The 20669-nt window shown below is 51.2% G+C and overlaps 1 long non-coding RNA gene across 1 annotated transcript in view; it reads right to left on the reverse strand.

Annotated features, from left to right (window-relative positions):
* Positions 1–13902, reverse strand: part of LOC129045701 (uncharacterized) — a 39074-nt gene extending 25172 nt beyond the window's left edge. The window contains exon 1 of the long non-coding RNA XR_010407376.1: positions 13628–13902. This is a non-coding gene — a long non-coding RNA (uncharacterized LOC129045701). The remainder of the gene's footprint in view (positions 1–13627) is intronic.
* Positions 13903–20669: the final 6767 nt, after the last annotated feature.

Consider the following 20669-nt stretch of genomic DNA (forward strand, 5'->3'; position numbering starts at 1 on the left):
TATGACAAAGGAGGCCAGAATATGTAGTGGGGAGAAGACAGTCTCTTCAATACAGGGTGCTGGGAAAAGTGGACAGCCACGTGCCGAAGATTGAAAGTGCAACACTTTCTTATGCCATCCACCGAAATAGACTCCAGTGGATTAAAGACCTAAGTGTGAGCCCTGACACCATAAAACTCTAAAAGAAAACATAGGCAGTAATTTCTTAGACATCAACCTTAGCAATATTTTTCTAGATCAGTATCTTCAAACAAGGAAAACAGAAAACTAACCTATTGGGACTACACGGAAGTAACAAGGTTCTGCAGAGGAAAGGAAATCATCAACAAAATTAAAAGAAAACCTGAGAAGATATTTGCAAATGACATATCCAATAAAGGGTTAGTATCCAAAATATATAAAGAACTTATAAAACTCAACACCCAAAAAACAAATAATCCAATTTAAAAATGGGCAGAAGACACGAACAGATATTTTTCCAAAGAAGACATCCAGATGGCCAACAGACACATGAAAAGATGTTCAACATCACTCATCATCAGGGAAATGCAAATCAAAACCACAATGAGGTATCAGCTCACACCTGTCAGAATGGCTAGTATCAAAAAGACAAGAAATAACCAATGTTGGTGAGGATGTGGAGAAAAAGGAACCCTCTTGCACTACTGGTAGGAATGCAGTTTAATTCCTGACTTACGTTGTGTGCTAGCATTTCATTGTGGAAGAGCAGCTGCTGAATCTGCATAACGGACCATTAGATCTTTAAACAGAAATAAGCAAAAAAAAAAAAAAAAAAAAACAGTGCAGCCACTCTGGAGAACAGTATGGAGAGTCCTCCAAAAACCAAAAACAGAAATATCATATGATCCAGTAATTGCACTGCTGGGTATTTACCCAAAGAAAATGAAAACACGAATTTGAAAAGATACATGCACCCCCCCATGTTTATTACAGCATTATTTCCAATAGGCAAATTATTGAAGCAGCCTAAGTGTCCCTTGAGAGATGAATGGAAGAAGATATGGTGTGTGTATATTATATATAATATATATTATACACACACACACACACACAATGGAATACTACACAGTCTTAAAAATGAATGAAATCCTGTCATTTGTAACAATGTGGATGAAACTGGAAGGTGTTAAGTGAAATAAGTCAGACAGAAAAAGACAAATACCATATATTTTAACTTATTGTGGAATCAAACAAACCAAAAAAGAATAAAACAGAAACAAACTCATAAATACAGACAGGAAACTGGTGGTAGCCAAAGGGGAGGGGATTAGAGGGATGGGAGAACTAGGGGGAAAGGATAAGAGGTACAAACCTACAGTTACAAGTAAGTCACAAGGATGAAAAGTACAGCAGAGGCAATATAGTTAATGATGCTGTAATGTTTATGGTGGCAGATGATAACTACACTGATCGTGGTGAGCACCAAGTAATGTACAGAACTGTCCAATCACTATGTTGTACACCTAAATTTAACATAACATTGTGTGTTAGCTACAATAAAAAATTTTAAGACTTTTTATATCTGAGACTATTTATGAAAAGTTCCAGCAAAGCAGATTTAAAAGAGCCTATGCGATCAACTGCTATTCTTGCTGCACTGACGTGAATAATGAAGCCAAGTTTATGGAAACTTGATCTAATCTGCAAACAAATTAGTCTTACTCTGGTTACTGTTGATAGAAATGGGAGTGATTGTTGAGAGAAACATTATGATTCCCCTGTAACTATAATACATGATTTGGGGTATTAGATTTTAGTTCTGTTCATTGTTTTGAGGTTTTGAATTCTATCTATAAACTACTCTGGATCCTGAATTCTTCCAGATTCCTCCAATGTCAGACTAAAACTCTCCAAACTAACATTGCCAATTTTCTTCCATCTTTTTGACTTGAAATCACTGAACACTGAAACTGCCCCTTTTCCTGAAGCCTTGAAAACTGAATATGAACGACTGGATGTATACTTCAGAGAAACCACTACAATAGCTCATATGCAGACAATCTCTGAGCCTGTTGCTGTGTGGGCCACTCACAGAGATCACCAGAGACATTCCGGCTGCAAACTGGGGAAATCTCTCCAATTGCCACCGGCTGCCTTCACTCCATCTAAAGATGCTTTGACCCTGATGTCTAGAAATCCTCTCGACTGCCACCCTCAGAACTCAGAAGGTGGTGTATCATTGGCTCCACTCATTAACCACTGGTTTTGTTTCCATAGAAATACCACATATTTAATACCTGGTTACTTGATTAATTGTCCTGCAAATTTCTCACAGATTTATGCTTCTTTGTCTAAAACGTACAAAATCTGCCTGCTTTGGTCATTCTCTGTGTCTCAATTTCATCATTGGACCGCCTTACACATGCAATAAAACTTTGGGTTTTTTCTCCTGTTAATGTCAAGTTAATTCTTAAACCAGCTAGAAGAATCGTGAAAGATAGAGAAAATATTTTCCTCCCCTGAACCAGTAGTCAAGGCTCCTTGGTGTCACCTAATGAAAAGCACCCCTGCAAGATTGTAGATTCTTCCAGCTTTGCCTTCAGGAGGAATATGCACATTTGTGTAGGTCAGGGCTTACATTTAAGCAGATGCCATGGAGCCCCAAAAGTCCACTGTGACACCTGGACTCTAGACACATGTCCTGTTCTAGGTCCCTGGCTCCCCAGCCCACACATACACAATACACAGCCTTTTAGTTGCCATTGAGCATCTGGGGTGTCCAGGCCTGGAGAACTCTGGCCAGTCCCCAGCTACTCTGAATGCCTCCAGAAAGAACGGAACCCACTCACAATATCTTACCGAGGCAACAGCTTTAAAGTAATGACATCAGGGGCACCAGGGTGACTCAGTCAGTTAAGCATCTGCCTTTGCCTCAGGTCACGATCCCAGAGTCCTGGGATCGAGCCCCGCATCAGGCTCCCTGCTCAGCGGGGAGCCTGCTTCTCCCTCTGCCTCTGCCCCACCCCCACTCATGTTCTCTCTCACTCTCTCAGATAAATTCTTTTAAAACAATAAAATTTAAAAATAATAAAGTAATGACATCATTTTCCATTTGGAGTGGCTGCCTGATGGTGTCCCAAGGTTCTCCAGCCACCAAGGCTGCCAGGTGTCCCTTCTAGGAGGACACCCTGCACAGTCTGCCTATATGCCAGTCTTGCCCCACCACGGCTAGGCACGGCACTTTCCTCCACTCAGCCTTCAGGTTGAATATGCACATTAGTGTACATTCAAGCTTGGAATTAGATGGGTGCCTTGTGCCCCCAACAGCACATTCCCTGGACCAGGCTTCTCCTGACACTTTCCCTGTATCTGGCACTGGCTACTGTGACCAGTGTGGCCCACACATGCACTATAATAAAACATCAGCAGGCCTCTACAATAAAACATATTTTGAACATAGTTATAAAAGGCAGGATGAGAGTAGCAAATATGCCTCCTGAGTACTCTTACCAAGATTACTGGAGATGAGGTTTTGGGGGAGATAGATTATATATTAATGTCTGAGGAGACATGGAGACCTACTGAACATAGTCTGGAAAAACTTAAAATTTAGGTAATTCTCACGTTGCCCTGATAACTCAGTGAGGTGTATCCTATACTTAACAGAGCAATGAAGGACGACAATCCACCCCTCTCATCAGCAAAATTAGCTGACATCAATGCTGACAGGTAGAGAGAAAAAGTGCTGGTGAGGAGAGTAACCTCCAGAGGAGGAGGAAAATCACCTTATGCACCTGGGGTCAACAACAAGCACTTTGAGGTGGATGATTATTTTAGCCCCTCAGACCCTGGGAACCTGAACTTACTGGAATCCATGCCTATGAAATAACCAGAGTTACAACAAATAATAATGTGGAACCAGAGTGACCGAACACAGGGCTTACACCAGACAAGATGTGAGAAAGTTTAAAATGGAATTGCAAGAAAGAGGAATAACCCACACCAGTGTGCTCAGCCAGGGCTAGACCCAGGGCTGCTAGGCTGCTGGTCACTCATGAGCCCTGGCCGGTGCCCCACTGCTCTAGAGGGATGAACCCTGCGGCTTGGACAATGGGAAGCCGAGGGGAGAATGATCACCAGTAAGTCCTTGAGAGGCCAGGATATGTGGAAGGACATTTAGGTCCATCTGCAAGAGCCTGGAGTGGTCCTCACTGTTTTTCATATACCGGCTAAGAAGGCTGACAGCTCCGGGCCATCAGGCAGCGATGCCCCAGCTGAGGCTCAGCCCTGGCTATGGACTCTTCAGAAGAGACAGCAGATTGGGAGCATAGACAGAGTGGCCACCTCCGGGGCTGGATGGGGTGGCCTAGAGCCACAGATGCAGACTGCCCTGTGTACAAGACCAGTGACCAGGTTCATGCACTATCATCAAGTCCTGCATGTTCTCAACAATGCCCAAGGCAAGTGCCAAGGGATTCCGGGACCATCCATGAAGTTCCCACCCAGGGTAGAATTGGCAAATGCATTCTCCTGGCCCCTCCCTCTGAGTCAGGGTTCTAAATGTGCCTTGGTTTGCATGGACACTGCATCTGGCCTAACCCAAGCCTTCCCTGTCACCATGCAAACCAGGCTGCCACCACTAGGGAAGCTGAGCGCCATGGACAGGGACCTCGCTGATCGGACAGTGATCGGGGGTTCACACTCCAAAGATCATACTGTGCGAGGGTGGGGGAAGGAACGTGGAGTGCATGGAGCATCCATCACTCCTAGAACCACAGCAGCAGGGCTGGTAGAAAGGAACAGGGCAAGAGTAAAGCAGCAGATTAAATCACTAGCAGGTAAAACCACCTTGCCCGGGTGGACTACAGTACTGTCCAGGCTTTAATACATTTCAATGGTCAACCAGTAGGGCCTCTTGCCCCATATTTCAGATGGGAATCCCCACTGAGGCACCCAGTTCTGTAACCCTATGGAAGTTGCAAGACACGGTCAATGCCCTGACTCCCACTGAGGATCAATGTGCTCTGCTGCTGAGGACAGCAAGCCCCATCACACCTGGGACAGGGGTGAGGGACTGGAATTTGCACTGGCGTTGACGAGTCACTTCCCAGCCCTGGGTGACGGGAAACGACTCAGTCTGCACTGGGATCCCACTGTTCTGCTGCAGTCGGACCAACTGAAACACACGATACCTGGCATGGAACACACACCATCGAAAGAGGGGAGAGGGTGGGGGTCCTGGTCGCCATATCCCACCACAGTCCCCCTCCTCACGCCTGACAGGGCTGCCTCCCAGGGCCAACATGGTCAGGATGCACACCCTGGTCACATTCCTAAAGATGCAACCACACTTACATCTAAAGTGCGGGTCTCGGGATCATTCTTGTAGAAGGGGAAGACCTCCCCAGGCAAGTTCCTACTCCTCTCTGTCCTCCTGACCTGAGGCTCTGCTGCCCCTGTGGTGTCCAGTCACAGGACGGGCACCTGCAGGATGGACCTTCCTACTGTGGCCCCATCCTATCCCAGCAAGGAAATCTGTCCCACTGTTGGGTATGTGGGCTGCCCTCTCCAGATGGTCAGGATGATAATGGTGGGTATCGCCCCTCCAGGGGAGAAGTTGGAAGGCATTCAGAACAAGCAAGGACAGTACTCTGTTTGTCTGATATTGCCAATAGCATGTCCATAATGCCAGCATGGGTATGGTTTTGCTGTCAAACACAGTATAGAGGCATCCCATCAAATAGCTCACTGGAAGGTTCTAGAAAGTCCTCCATCAGAGTCTTGGTTCGCTGTACTCAGAATTGGAACGGACTTGTGGGGCTTACTCTGGGTGATGGACATTTGCCCACCCAGTCACCCCTATGTTGGGAACAGAAGAGTCACTCTAAACAAAACCAACCCAATTGTACCAGAAAGGGGGGATGGACACCCCTGGCACTGTCCATCCTGTCACATGAAGGGAGAGTCATTGGTTGGCAGGGACTGGTCCCACCACTCGGGTATTTAGTGGGCAACCTCAGTGGGTCTCCATGGTTTTGTGGCACAAACCTTTGGTCGTGGCTCCCACCTGGGTGGTTGGGCCCTGGGGTTTCCCTGGGCCCAGGGGAGAACCTGTCCTGTGGGAACAACAGTTGACAAGCTCCCTCTCCTGAAGGCCAGATGGACACACTCTGTCTTTGTCGGCACGGTGGTCTGGCTGCTCTCTGTTCGCTCCATCGGTTTGCAGCCCTTGCAGCCCTGGCTGGATTCACTCAGGGAGCCTTGAGGGATGGCCAAAAAGTCTGTCCCTATGAACACCCAGTGTCTTCAATGAGACCAGCTGTCCTCCAGAACACGATGGCCTTGGGCACCTGCTGCCTCACAAGGAGGCACGTGTGCCATTATCCAGCCAGAACTGTGTGTCCGTACCGGACAAGCCTGCTACTGTATCATGTTTCTCGGGTCTCGGGAGGACGCGGGGAGCACCCTGAGTGATCCGACCCCCAGCCTTGGGGATTTCATAAATCAGTGGTTGGGATCATGGGCCTCTTGGTGGAAAGAGTTGCTGCTCATCTGGGCAACTGTTGTCTTAACCTGTGCTTTCTCTTGTACACACCTGTGTCACCGCTGTGGCCTCTGCCTCCAGCACAGCGGGACGACCGCCACAGGGGCATCTCCGGGCTAGTGAAACCCCTTCCTGACCCCTCAGGGCACACGCAGAACAGAGGTTCACGGGAGGTTGTAAGAGCCGGGCACGAGGGGTGGGGTGCTGGAGAAGATGGATGAGAGGCCATGACCACCACTTGCCGTGACCTGGACCCAGGCAATCAGAGGCTCCCCACCCTCCCCTGTCCTTGGAATGTGGGTTTCCCTTGCCTTCCCTGCTCCCAGAGGCTGCTCCAGGAATGTGGTCTTGAGACAGTGATGTGGTGTTGAGGCCATCTGGATGGTCTACGTGACTGAGCCCAGTTATGGCCTCCATATAAACCTCTAAGAGGTGGCAGGTGGGTGTGGAGATCTACTCCTCTTGCTGCTGCCCAAGACAAGCCACGGATGTGAGTTCCCTTGCTTCTCCAAACTGCCACCTACTGATCTGCAGTGGCCTGTCCCTTTCTTTGGCCTCTCCCTGTTCTCAGACCAGTGGCCAAGTTCACATTACATCTGAGAAGCTCCCAAGGAGCTTGCAGACCATAAGTCACTGATTAGATCATTAACCATCGATCCATGGACACTATGTCCAGACTTTGACAGAAAGGGGACACCTTAGACTCCACCAAAACATGACTAGAACTGATACATGAATTCAGTGAAGTTGCAGGATACAAAATAAACACACAGAAACCTGTTGCTTTCCTATACACCAATAATGAAGGAGCAGGAAATGAAATTAAGAAACAGTACTCTTTAAAATTGCACAAAAAAAACAATAAAACATCTAGGAATAAATTTAACTGAAGGGGGGAAAGACCTATACTTTGAAAACCATAAAACACTGATGAAAGAAATTCAAGACAATGCAGTTAAGTAGAAAGACTTTCCCTGCTCATGAGGTGGAAGAACAAATATTACTAAAATGTCTCTCCTAGAGGTCTGTAACCTACAATGGTAGAAACATTAGATTGGCAGCAGACCTATCCACAGTCACCTGGCCAGCCAGAAAGGACTCGCATGATATATTCAGAGCACTAAACGAGAAAAATATGCAGCCAAGAATACCATATCCAGCTAGGCTGTCACTGAAAATAGAAGGAGAGAGGAAAAGCTTCCAGGACAAACAAAAACTAAAAGAATTTGCAAACACCAAACCAGCCCTACAAGAAATATTGAAAGGACAGAGTGTAAAAGTAACATAGACCAGAAAGGAACACAGACAATATACAGTAACAGTCACCTTACAGGCAATACAATGGCACTAAATTCACATCTTTCAATAATTATCCCAATCGTAAATGGGCTAAATGCCCCAATAAAAAGTCACAGGGCATCAGAGTGGATAAAAAAGCAAGACCCATCAATATGTTGTCTGCAAGAGACTCATTTTAGACCCAAAGACGCCTCTAGATTTAAAGTGAGGGGGTAGAAAGCCACTGATCATGCTAATGGACATCAAAAGAAAGGTGGGGTGGCAATCCTTAGAGCAGACAAATTAGATTTTAAACTGAAGACTGTAAGAGATGAGGAAGGACACTCTATCATACTTAAAGGGTCTTTCCAACAAGAAGATCTAACAATTGGAAATATTTATGCCCCTAACATGGGAGCAGCCAATTATATAAGCCAATTAATAACAAATATCAAAGAAACACATCGACAATAATACAATAATAGTAGGGGATTTAACACCACCCTCACTGAAATGGACAGATCGTCTAAACAAAAGATCAACAAGGAAATAAAGGCTTTAAATGACACACTGGACCAGATGGACTTCACAGATATATGCAGAACATTCCAAAGCAACAGAATACACATTCTTCTCTGGTGCATATGGAACATTCTCCAGAATAGATCACATCCTGGGTCACAAATCAGGTCTCAACTGGTACCAAAAGATTAGGATCATTCCCTGCATATTTTTGGACCACAATAGTTTGAAACTCGAACAAACTCAATCACAAGAGGAAAGTCTCAAAGAACTCAGATACATGGAGGCTAAAGAGCATCCTACTAAAGAATGAATGGGTCAACCAGGAAATTGAGGAAGAATTTTAAAAATTCATGGAAACAAATGAAAATGAAAACACAACTGTTCAAAATCTCTGGGATGCAGGAAAGGGGTTCTAAGAGGGAAGTATATAGCAATACAAGCCTTTCTTAAGAAACACATAAAGATCTCACATATACAACCTAACTCTAAACCTAAAAGAGCTGGAGAAAGAAAAGCAAATAAAGCCTAAACCCAGCAGAAAAAGAGAAATAATAAAGATCAGAGCAGAAATCAATGAAATAGAAACCAAAAGAACGTAGAACAGATCAGTGAAACTAGAATCTGGTTCTTTGAGAGAATTAATAAGATTGATAAACCCCTGGCCAGACTTATCAAAAAGAGAAAGAACCCAAATAAAAAAATCATGAATGAAAGAGGAGAGATCACAACCAATAACGAAGAAATACAATTACAAGAACATATTATGAGCAACTATACGCCAGCAAATTAGACAATCTGGAAGAAATGGATGCATTCCTAGAGACATATAAGCTACCAAAGCTGAACCAGGAAGAAGTAGAAAACCTGAATAGACCATAACCAGCAAGGAAATTAAAGCAGTAATCAAAAATCTCCCAACAAACAAGAGCCCAGGGCCAGATGGCTTCCCAGGGGAATTCTACCAAACATTTAAGGAAGAGTTAATACCAATCTTCTGAAACTGTTCCAAAAAAGAGAAATGGGAGGAAAACTTCCAAACTCATTTTATGAGGCCAGCATTACCTTGATCCCCAAACCAGACAGAGACCCCATCAAAAAGGAGAATTACAGACCAATATCCCTGATGAACATGAATGCAAAAATTTTCACCAAAATACTAGCCAGTAGGATCCAACAGTACATTAAAAGGATTATTCACCACAACCAAGTGGGATTTATTCCTGAGCTGCAAGTTTGGTTCAACATCCGCAAATCAATCAACGTGATACAATACATTAACAAAAGAAAGAACAAGAATCATATGATCCTCTCAATAGATGCAGAAAAAGCATTTGACAAAGTACAGCATCCTTTCTTGATTAAAACTCTTCACAGTGTAGAGATAGAGGGAACATACCTCAATACGATAAAAGCCATCTATGAAAAACCCACAGCGAATATCATTCTCAATGGGGAAAAACTGAAAGCTTTTCCTCTAAGGTCAGGAACATGACAGGGATGTCCACTATCACCACTGCTATTCAACATTGTACTAGAAGTCCTCGGCTCAGCAATCAGAAAACAAAAAGAAATAAAATTCGTCTAAATCAGCAAAGAAAAAGTCAAACTCTCACTCTTCGCAAATGATATGATACTTTATGTGGAAAACCCAAAAGACTCTACTCCAAAACTGCTAGAACTCAGACAGGAATTCAGTAAAGTGGCAGGATATAAAATCAATGCACAGAAATCAGTGGCATTCCTATACACTAACAATAAGACAGAAGAAAGAGAAATTAAGGAGTCAATCCCATTTACAATTGCACCAAAAACCATAAGATACCTAGGAATAATCCAAAGAGGAAAATGATCCGTACTCAGAAAACTATAGAATACTCATGAAAGAAATTGAGGAAGACAAAAAGAAATGGAAAAACGTTCCATGCTCATGGATTGGAAGAACAAATATTGTGAAGATGTCAATGCTACCTAGAGCAATCTACACATTCAAAGCAATCCCTATCAAAATGCCATCAACTTTTTTCAAAGAAATGGAACAAATAATCCTAAAATTTGTATGGAACCAGAAAAGACCTCGAATAGCCAGAGGAATGTTGAAAAAGAAAACCAAAACTGGTGACATCACAATTCCGGACTTTAAGCTCATTACAAAGCTGTCATCATCAAGACAGTCTGGTACTGGCACAAAAACAGACACATAGATCAATGGAACAGAATAGAGAGCCCAGAAATGGACCCTCAACTCTATGGTCAACTAATCTTCAACAAAGCAGGAAAGAATGTCCAATGGAACAAAGACAGTCTCTTCAACAAATAGTGTTGGGAAAATTGGACAGTCACATGCAGAAGAATGACACTGGACCATTTCCTTACACCACACACAAAAATAGACTCAAAATGGATGAAAGACCTAAATGTGAGACAGGAATCCATGAATCCTACAGAACACAGGCAGTAACCTCTTTGGCCTTGGCCGCAGCCACTTCTTGCTAGACACGTCTCCAAAGGCAAGGGAAGCAAGGGCAAAAATGAACTACTGGGACTTCATCAAGATAAAAAGCTTTTGCACAACAAAGGAAACAGTTGACAAAACCAAAAGACAGCTGACAGAATGGAAGAAGATATTTGCAAATGACATATCAGATAAAGGGCTAGTATCCCAAATCTATCAAGAACTGATACAACTCAACACCCAAAAAACAAATAATCAAGTCAAAAAATGGGCAGAGGACATGAACAGACACTTCTCCAAAGAAGACATACAAATGGCCAACAGACACATGAAAGGATCTCAACATCACTGGGCATCAGGGAAATCCAAATCAAAACCTCAATGAGATACCACCTCACACCAGTCAGAATGGCTAAAATGAACAAGTCAGGAAAGGACAGATGTTGGCGGGGATGTGGAGAAAGGGGAACCCTCCTACACTGTCGGTGGGAATGCAAGCTGGTGCAACCACTCTGGAAAACAGTATGGAGGTTCCTCAAAATTTGAAAATAGAGCTACTCTATGACCCAGCAATTGCACTACTGGATATTTACCCCAAAAGTACAAATGTAGTGATCCAAAGGGGCACATGCACCCCAATGTTTATAGCAGCAATGTTCACCATAACCAAACTGTGGAAAGAGCCCAGATGTCCATCGACAGATGAATGGATAAAGAAGATATGGTTTATATATACAATGGAATATTATGCAGCCATCAAAAAATGAAATTTTGCCATTTGCAATGATGTGGATGGAACTAGAGGATATTATGCTAAGCGAAATAAGTCCATCAAAGACAATTATCATATGATCTCACTAATATGTGGAATTTGAGAAACAAGGCAGAGGATCACAGGGGAAGAGAGGAAAAAATGAAACAAGACAAAACCAGAGAGGGAGACAAACGATAAGAGACTTTTTTTTTTTTTTTTTAAGAGACTCTTAATCTCAGGAAACAAACTGAGGGTTGCTGGAGTGGAGGGGGTGGGGGGGATGGGGTGGCTGGGTGATGGACATTGGGGAGGGTATGTGCTATGGTGAGTGCTGTGAATTGTGTAAGACTGTTTAATCACAGACCCGTACCCCTGAAACAAATAATACATTATATATTAATCTCTCCTCAAGGCCATCTACACATGTAATGCAAACCCTATCAAACTACCAACAACAGTTTTCACAGGGCTAAAACAACCAATCCTAAAATGTGTATGGAACCACAGAAGACCTTGAGCAGCCAAAGGAACGTTGTAAAAGAAAACCAAAACTGGAGGCATCACAATTCTGGACCTCAAGCTCTATTACAAAACTGTAATCATCAAGACAGCATGGTATTGGCACAAAAACAGACACGTAGATCAATGGAACAGGAAAGTCCAGAAATGGACCCTCAACTGTATGGTCAGCTAATCTTCGACAAACCAGAAAAGAATATCCAATGGAAAAAAGTCTCTTCAATAAATGGTGTTGGGAAAATTGGACAGCCACATGCAGAAGAATGACACTGGACCATTTCCTTACACCACACACAAAAATAGACTCAAAATGGATGAAAGACCTAAATGGGAGATAGGAATCCTTCAAAATCCTGGAGGAGAACACAGGCAGCAACCTCTTCGATATTGGCCACAGCAACTTCTTTCAAGACACCGTCTCCAAAGACAAGGTGAAACAAAAGCAAAAATGCACTATTAGGACTTCATGAAAATAAAAAGCTTTTGCACAGCAAACAGTCAACAAAACTAAAAGACAACCTACAGAATTGGTAAGAAATTTGCAAATGACATATCTGATAAAGGCTTACTATCCAAAGTATTAAAAACTGATACAATTCAACACTCCAAAAAAACAAATAATCCATTTTCAAAATGGGCAAAGACATGAACAGACACCTTTCCAGAGAAGACATCCAGATGGCCAACAGACACAAGAGCAGATGCTCAACATCACTCATCATCAGGGATTGGGCTACTGGGTATTTGCCCAAAGATACAAAATCAATACTTCAAAGGATACATGCACCCCTGTTACAGCAGCATTATCTACAATAGCTTAATTAGAGAAGCAGCCCAAGTGTCCACGGACTGACCAATGGATAAAGATGTGATGTGTACACACAATGGACTGTTACTCAGCCATATAGAAGAAGGAATCTTGCCATTTGTAACATGGATGGACCTAGAGAGTATAATGCTAAGTGAAGTAAGTCAGAGAAAGACAAATACCATAGGATCTCACTCATATGTGGAAACGTCGGAACAAAACAAGAAACAGTCCAAGAAACAGACTTAACTACAGAGCACTGGTGTTTAGCAGAGGGGAGGAGGGTGGGGAGGAGTGAACCAGGTCCAGGGGACCAGGCGTACACTTACCGTGAGGAGCACGGAGTGATGTGTAGGAGTGTTGAATCCCTACACTGCACGCCCGAAACTAATACAACGTTGCATGTTAATGACACTGGAATTAAAATCTTTCAAAAACGTATCAAGCAAACAAGAGCAACAACAAAAAGACAATCAGTCTGAGCATTGCTGGCCCCCGAAACCCCACAGACCTCAGGGGCACAGGTGTGTTTGTGCAGGTCTGGGCTTGGACTTGGGCAGCTGCTCCTGTGTCCCGACCTCGCCCGACCTCCCCTGTTCCCGGCCCGGGCTCCCCTGACCTGGGAGGCTCACACCTGCACCGTACTGTCCCCTGTCACTGCCCTGGGAGCCAGGACCCATCTCCGGCCACCTCTGCGTTGTGTCCACCATGGAGGGAGCCCACCCCTGAAACTCCGTTGGAGGCAGCCCCGGCAATGGGGGCGAGTCAGTCCCCAGGTGCACTCACTGTTCGGAAGGCCCGGGTTTCTGCAGCCAGCAAGGCTCCCAGGTGCCGCTCGTTGAGGATACCATGGTCAGGGCGCGGCAGTCAGGCCTCGCAAGGCTCCCAGGTCCCTCGGCGCTGCCTTCAGGGGGAACATACGCATTTGTGTGGATTGGCCCTTGGAAACAGGCCGATGCCATGGATCCCACCAGGCTACTGCCTGAAGCAAGCAGCCCCTCCAGACCCTCGCCGGGGACCTTGGCTCCACGCACCTGCGCGGCTGGAGCATGCTCAGCAAGCACCGCGCCAGCCCGCAGAGGGCGGCTGGGGTCATCTGAGCCTGCCCAGCTCCGGTGGGTCTGGAAGCACACGCACCGCCTCCAGGCTGGAGGGAGCCCACCCCCAAAGAGTCTTCCTTAGAGGCACCTTTCCAGGGGCCCAGCTCCGGCCCCATCTGCACTGGCTGCCTGATGAAGCCCGCGCCTTCTCCCGAGCTCAGGGCCCTCAGGGGTCTCTTACAGAAGGACAGCGCAGTCAGGGGACTCGGGGCCCCCAGCTCCCGCTGAAAGGGAAACACACGCCCACGCGCGCAGGTGCAGGCCTGCGAGTAGGTCGAGCGTGTGGGCCGCGCCCCCCGAGCCTGGGGTCGCTGCCACACCCCGCACCAGCCGCGCCCCGGGCTCCCCCGACACGGGCAGCTCCTAAAAGCGCCATACGCACCTGTCGGCCCGCCGAGGCCCTGGAAACCGGTGGAGACGCGGCATAGCCGGGATCACCCCAACAGCCTCCGGAATAAAACGGGCAGCCCACGCCCTTTGTCAGGGGACAGCTTGCAACGGTACAGGCAGCCCCCCTGCAACCGGCTGCCTGCCCGACGGGGTCCCGGGTGCCTGTGGCTGGAAAACACCCCGCCAGCCTCCCCGGCCCCTGCGACCAAGGCAGACCCCGCTCCTCCAGCTTCGCCTCTGGGGCCGAAGTAGGCACAGGTGTGCAGCCGAGGGCGCGGAATTGGGCAGAGGATTGGGCCCCCGGGGGCCCGCCCCCTCCCCAGCCGCGCTGCACGCTCGCGCTCTTCTGGGTCCCTGGCTGCCCGCACCTGCGCGGCTCACGCATGCGCGCTAGGCGCCCTCACCTGTGCGGTGTCTCTGCAGGTGGATCTCGGCCCGCACCAGAACCACCCGCGAGCCTTCCGCGCGGAGGGATCCCAACCCCGAGGCTCCTTCTGAGCTGGCGGCTTGCATGCGGCCGCCGTCGGTCTCCCTCCGGCCTGTCGGCCCCATGGGTCCCCGGCTTCCCCAGCCTTCAAGGCCTCCCGGGGTCTTTTGCGGGAGGATTCATCGGCCCTCCAGCCTCCACCCATCGCTGGAAAGGTAGTGCACTTGCCTCTAGATGGGCCTTCAGGGGGCATATGTGCCTCTGTGTCAGAGGCTTTGAACGGGGCCGATTCCAGTGACCCCAAATAGCCTCCTCCCTCCTGTGATCCGGCCTCTTCCCACAGCTGTGCTTTTCCTGGTCCCGCCGCTGCTCCCCCTGCGCGGCCTGCACTGTGCCCTCTGCCCCTTGCCAGCCCACCTTGAGCTCCAGGGGGCAGGCACCCCAGTTCCGTGGAGCTCCGGGTCCCCCGCAGAGCACCTGACCGGCCTCAGAGTGGAGGGACCCCACCCGGGACGGTCTCTGAGGTGGTACATTGAACCCCCCAGGTGGACTGCCTGCCCGATGGGCTCCCGGCCTCTCCAGCCAAGGGGGCTCCCAGGTGTCCCTCTGGAGGGCAGCCCAACAGTCCCTCTCGACCCTCGCCGAGCAGCAGTCCAGATTGTCCAGCTCGGGCTTCGGGGCCCATAGGCGCCGTCATGCGGGATACGACTTGGATCCACCGATGCCAAGCGTCTCTGAGCACCAGCTCCCAGGCCCGGGTTCGGCACCCGCTGCCCATTTAGGTCCGGGTACCCCCACCTTGGTCTGTGGGTTCCCCTTGTGGCCTATTGGGCGGGGCCAGCCCCCCAGACATGCACACCCCCAGGGCGGAGAGTGCTTCCCTTTGGGAAGTCCTTCAAGGAGTCTGCCTAAAACTGGCTGCACAGTTTTTCGTAAACCAGGAGCCTGATGGGCCCTGGGCCGCCACGCGCTCATCCCCTAGGGCCAGACTGACTCCTCGTGGCCCAGGCTGCAGTGGTGGGAGCAAGGCCCTCCCCAGCTGGGTCTAGGTGCACAGGGACGGGATTGCAGGGTGCCCTGATGTCCCCGTGGACAATGCCCAGCTTCAGGGAGTGGATAAAGGGGACGGGCAGGGATGGAGGCAGGGGTGGGAGGAATGCAGCCACAGGATGGGATCCTCAGCCACGACCGGAGGCTGGAGAGACCAGGGAGGACCCTCCCTTGCAGCCTCCAGAGACAGCTCGGCCCTGAATCACCTGCATTAGGACGTCTGGCCTTCAGACCTGCAGAGACCACACCTCGGTTGCTTGCAGCACCCGGGTCTTGGCTCTGTGTGAGGACGGCCCCAGAGCAGTTCACCTGCATTTCCCCACGCACTTGTCAGAATGCGGTGGCGCTGCTGTCCCCGCCGGAGCTGCCAAGCATCACACAGCTGGTCCAGCCGCCGGATGGAGCCCCGTCTGCACCCTGACCGCAGGGCTTGGGGACACAAATGCTGTTGATGCCCCTGCGTTTGGGGTCCTTTGTTACACGGTAATGCGAACGGAGGGGCGGGAGCCCTGCCTGAGAAATCGACCCGCGTGCTGCGGGAAATGCACATGTTGTCCCAGACGTCCTCGGGTCTGCCCCTGCCTGGGGGACGGCTCCAGGGCCGGCCAGTCCCCACACCGACGACTGGGCAAACCCGACGTGTCCATCCACACGAAGGAATGTTTTGGTTTTTTTTTTTTAAGATTTTATTTATTTATTTGACAGAGAGAGAGCACAAGTAGGCAGAGTGGTAGACAGAGGGAGAAGGAGAAGTGATGTGGGGCTCGATCCCAGGACCCTGGGATCATGACCTGAGCCGAAGGCAGACGCTTAACGACTGAGCCACTCAGGCGCCCCAACACACGAAGGAATGCTATTTGGCCACGAAAGGAGTGGACCGGCGGACACACTACAGTGTGGATGGACCGTGACCACATCATGCTCTGTGGGAGAAGCAGTCGCGAAGACCCCACGGTGGGCGGCCCCTCTGAGGACGGGGTCAGGGCATCTGCTCTTTGGCCGCTGTGCACCCATCTCCGCTTCTTCGAAGTCCAGATCTCCAGGGGGGGGCGCTCAGCTCCCTGCGCTCACACAGTGGGCCACTGGCGACCATCCCCACCCTCCGGGACAGGCTGGGTGCCGTGGGCCAGGGGAGGAGAGGGGTGGAGAGGGAGGGGTTGGTGGGTGCCTGCAGGGTCCCAGACCTTGCTGCACATCCAGTATTTGATCCAATTTCCAAGAATTGGTTGTGTCCAATTAACAAAATTAAGCACAGAAATACCAGCAAACGTTCTCCGTGGTCAAAGCAAAAGCAATCGACACTGACTGACAGACGATTTAGTATCGCAACTCCAGGGACACACAGGGCACAGGATGCTCTGGTGTCAGCAGAGAAGGGGGGTGAGCGCACGCTGGGTTGTCACGCCTCCAAGGCAGGGGGCCGGCGGCATACTGGGACTTGTGGCGAAGCGGAATGGGCGCCAACGTGGTAAGCATGGCCACGCCTGGGACTGAGGTCACGGGGATCTTATGCAGACGTACAGGGAACGTCGTCAAAGCGTCTGTCCAACCGCTGGGTAACGAGGCGAAGGCGACCTGTCAGACAGTCCAGCGTCCCCGAGGGGAACCCCAGGCGCGGGCCTGGCAGGAAGCCCCGAAGGAATTCCCCAAACGCAAACTGACCCCTCCACGGGCAGGGGACGTCACTGGTCCTGCCCGGAGGCCAGGTTCATCTGCATGTCCGTGGACGGGAGCCGTGTCCAGACGCCCAGTCGGGCACACGGCCTGGCTTCTAAAGGGAGGAGAGGTCACCAGGCCGGGGCATGGCCGGCCACGACCCAAAGGCCGAGCCCCCCGCCTGCCCTTGCGGGCAGCCGTTGGGGCCCACGCGTGCCCTGTGCCCGCACGCTCCACGGTGCTGCAGGTGAGCCGCTGTGTGGGGCCCCGAAGCCACACCAGCCACTCTGGCCCTTTGCAGAGACCTGGGCTCGAGCCGCTAAGCTCTGGAGTAATTCGGAGCAGTCCCGGCACCGGGCACAGCCCCCTTGAGACAGCTGAGGCTGGGGGTGCAGGCCGAAGCCACAACCTCCACCACCCCGCTCCTGAAAGTGGCAGTGAGGCTGGCGGCTTCCGGTAACGGACCATCTCCTCCCCCGCAGAGGCGAGCGGACGGGGCGCAGGGGTGCAGTGCAGCGGGAGAGCGCTTATGGGGGACGGGTCGTCGCGAGCTCCTCTCGCCGACTGACCTCTCAGGAGGACGCCTGCTGACATCGAATTGTCTGCAGCTAATCTGCTGAATGCCAGGCAGGGGCGAACGCTCCTTATCATGAGGACGGACACGCCTCATCGCGTGGCCCGGCTGCGTGACCTGGCCGACCGTGACCTCATTGCCCCCCAGCCCCATTCACCTCCTGGAGGGGACAGGGCATGGGAGACCAAGGGAGGGAGGGAGAGGCTCCCTGGAGAGGCTTGGCCAGGCGTGTGCGGAAGGACGCTCCCGCGCACAGTAGGTGCTCAGTCTACACTGGAGCCTCCGCGCCGGGAGGGGGGCAGTGAGCCGGGAGCTGCTCACGGGCACAGGAAGGGGCCCTGTGTCCCTGGCCCCCTGAACAAGAGGGCCAGCTCCCCGCGAACCTCCTCGCGGGGCAGGAAACGCCACACCCCTGAGCTTCTGCAAACCGATACGCATTCTGTTCTCAGCTCCGGTTCTGGATATGACAGGAGTGGGGTCTCCGCTGGTCAGGGTCCCCCTCTCCCCTGGGTTGGGTGGTGTCAGGGAGGGACGTATGGGCCGGGAAGAGAGAAGCAGCATTTGGCACTGGGGGGTGGATATACAGTGATGGGGGCTGACGAACCGAGTGGACAAGGAGGCCACTGCTACCCCAAGCGGAAGGGAGAAGGGAAGGGCCGGGCCATCCATGGGCACCGACCCTGGTCGGGGTCACACACACCGCGGCACTGGGGATCCCCATGTGCCCCCTCTTCACTACGTGCCCTCCCCACACCCTGAAAGGTCCGTCATCCCACCTATGCCACCTATCCTCCCTTACCCGGGAGGCTCCTGACTGCCCCTGCTGCCCCCGGGGCCTGGACGTCGGTTCTGGACGCTCCATCCAAGGCGGCCTCCACTGATGTTTTCTACTCCGGAGGCATCCCTCGCCCTGCTCTGCCTGATGACCTATGAGCTCCCATCATGGGGGTTTTGTCCCACTTACTGCCTGGTGGGGGAGCAGCTGCAAGGATGCCTTCTCAGGGGTTTCTCAACTTCATACACACCCATTTCCCCGAGAGCCCCCCTTCTGACACCCATGGCCAGTCTGGGGTCTCCGAGACCCCCCACATGACCCCCACAGCCAGTCCGGTGTCCGTGAGATCCCCCACATCTGACCCCCACAGCCAGTCCGAGGGGTCCGAGACCCCCCGTCTGACTCCCACGGCCAGTCCGAGGTCCCCGAGACCCCCCAGTCTGACCCCCACGGCCAGTCCGAGGTCCCCAGACCCCCCGACGTCTGACCCCCACAGCCGGTCCAGGGTCCCTGAGACACCCCCGTCTGACCCCCACAGCCAGTCTGAGGCCCCTGAGACCCCCCCGACGCCTGACCCCCACGGCCAGTCCGGGGTCCCCGAGACCCCCCATGTGACCCCCACGGCCAGTCCGAGGTCCCCGAGATCCCCCAACGTCTGACCCCCATGGCCGGTCCAGGGTCCCCGAGACCCCCCATGTGACCCCCACGGCCAGTCCGAGGTCCCTGAGACGCCCCCGTGTGACCCCCACGGCCAGTCCGAGGTCCCCAGACCCCCCGACGTCTGACCCCCACAGCTGGTCCAGGGTCCCTGAGACCCCCCGTCTGACCCCCACAGCCAGTCTGAGGTCCCTGAGACCCCCCTGACGTCTGACCCCCACGGCCAGTCCGGGGTCCCCGAGACCCCGCCGTCTGACCCCCACGGCCAGTCCGAGGTCCCCAGACCCCCCGACGTCTGACCCCCACAGCCGGTCCAGGGTCCCTGAGACACCCCCGTCTGACCCCCACAGCCAGTCTGAGGCCCCTGAGACCCCCCCGACGTCTGACGCCCATGGCCGGTCCAGGATCCCTGAGACCCCCCCCCCAAGTCTGACCCTGGGTCTGCCGTGGCAGGTGGGCTGGGAGCCACGAACGGTATGAAGAGTCCTCCACGCAGACGCTCTCACCCAGCAGTGTCCTGTACTCTCCCCAGAATGTTCAAATCTCCTAGGACAGTGACTACCTGGCAAGAGAGGGTCTACACGTGTAGACCCCAGGCCCCACCCCAGCACTTTCACTCAGATCCCAGAGGGTCCCAGAGCCCCTGACCATCTAGCTCTAATATCCCCTGGACCAGAAGCCCTGACGCCCGTCAGGTGTCAGGCCCCCAGCCCTGAAGCCTCAGAGGCTGTCCCGGCCACCCCAGCGGGGCTGCCGTCTCCTCCATCCCTGCCCCCACCCCGCATCCGCTCAGCCGACCACCCAAAGGGCAACCAGGCCCGGAGATGGAGAAACACCAACCTGGGGGCCTAGGTGGCTCAGTGGGCTGAGCGTCCGACTCAGCTTCAGCCCAGGTCATGATCTCGGGGTACTGGGATCCAGCCCCCCATTGGGCTCTAAGCTCAGCAGGGAGTCTGCTTGTCCTTCTGCCTCTGCCCCCCCTCCACGCTTACTCTCTTACTCAACAAAATCTTTGGAAAAAATTAAATAAAATAAAGTAAAATAAAAAAGAAACACCAACCCAATACCAATGTGGCAAAATGCAGCTGCCCAGCCCTGGGGGTCAGGGGGTGTAGTGGACTGAGGTGTCCAGGGCGTGGGAGTCCCCGTATCTGCCAGAATGAGAAAGTCTACACAGAACACACGATGCTGAATTTGGA

Source organism: Mirounga angustirostris, unplaced genomic scaffold (genome assembly GCF_029215605.1).
Source record: "Mirounga angustirostris isolate CCGP_5_RB_7025 unplaced genomic scaffold, mMirAng1.0.hap1 SCAF_14, whole genome shotgun sequence".
NCBI lineage: Eukaryota > Metazoa > Chordata > Mammalia > Carnivora > Phocidae > Mirounga > Mirounga angustirostris.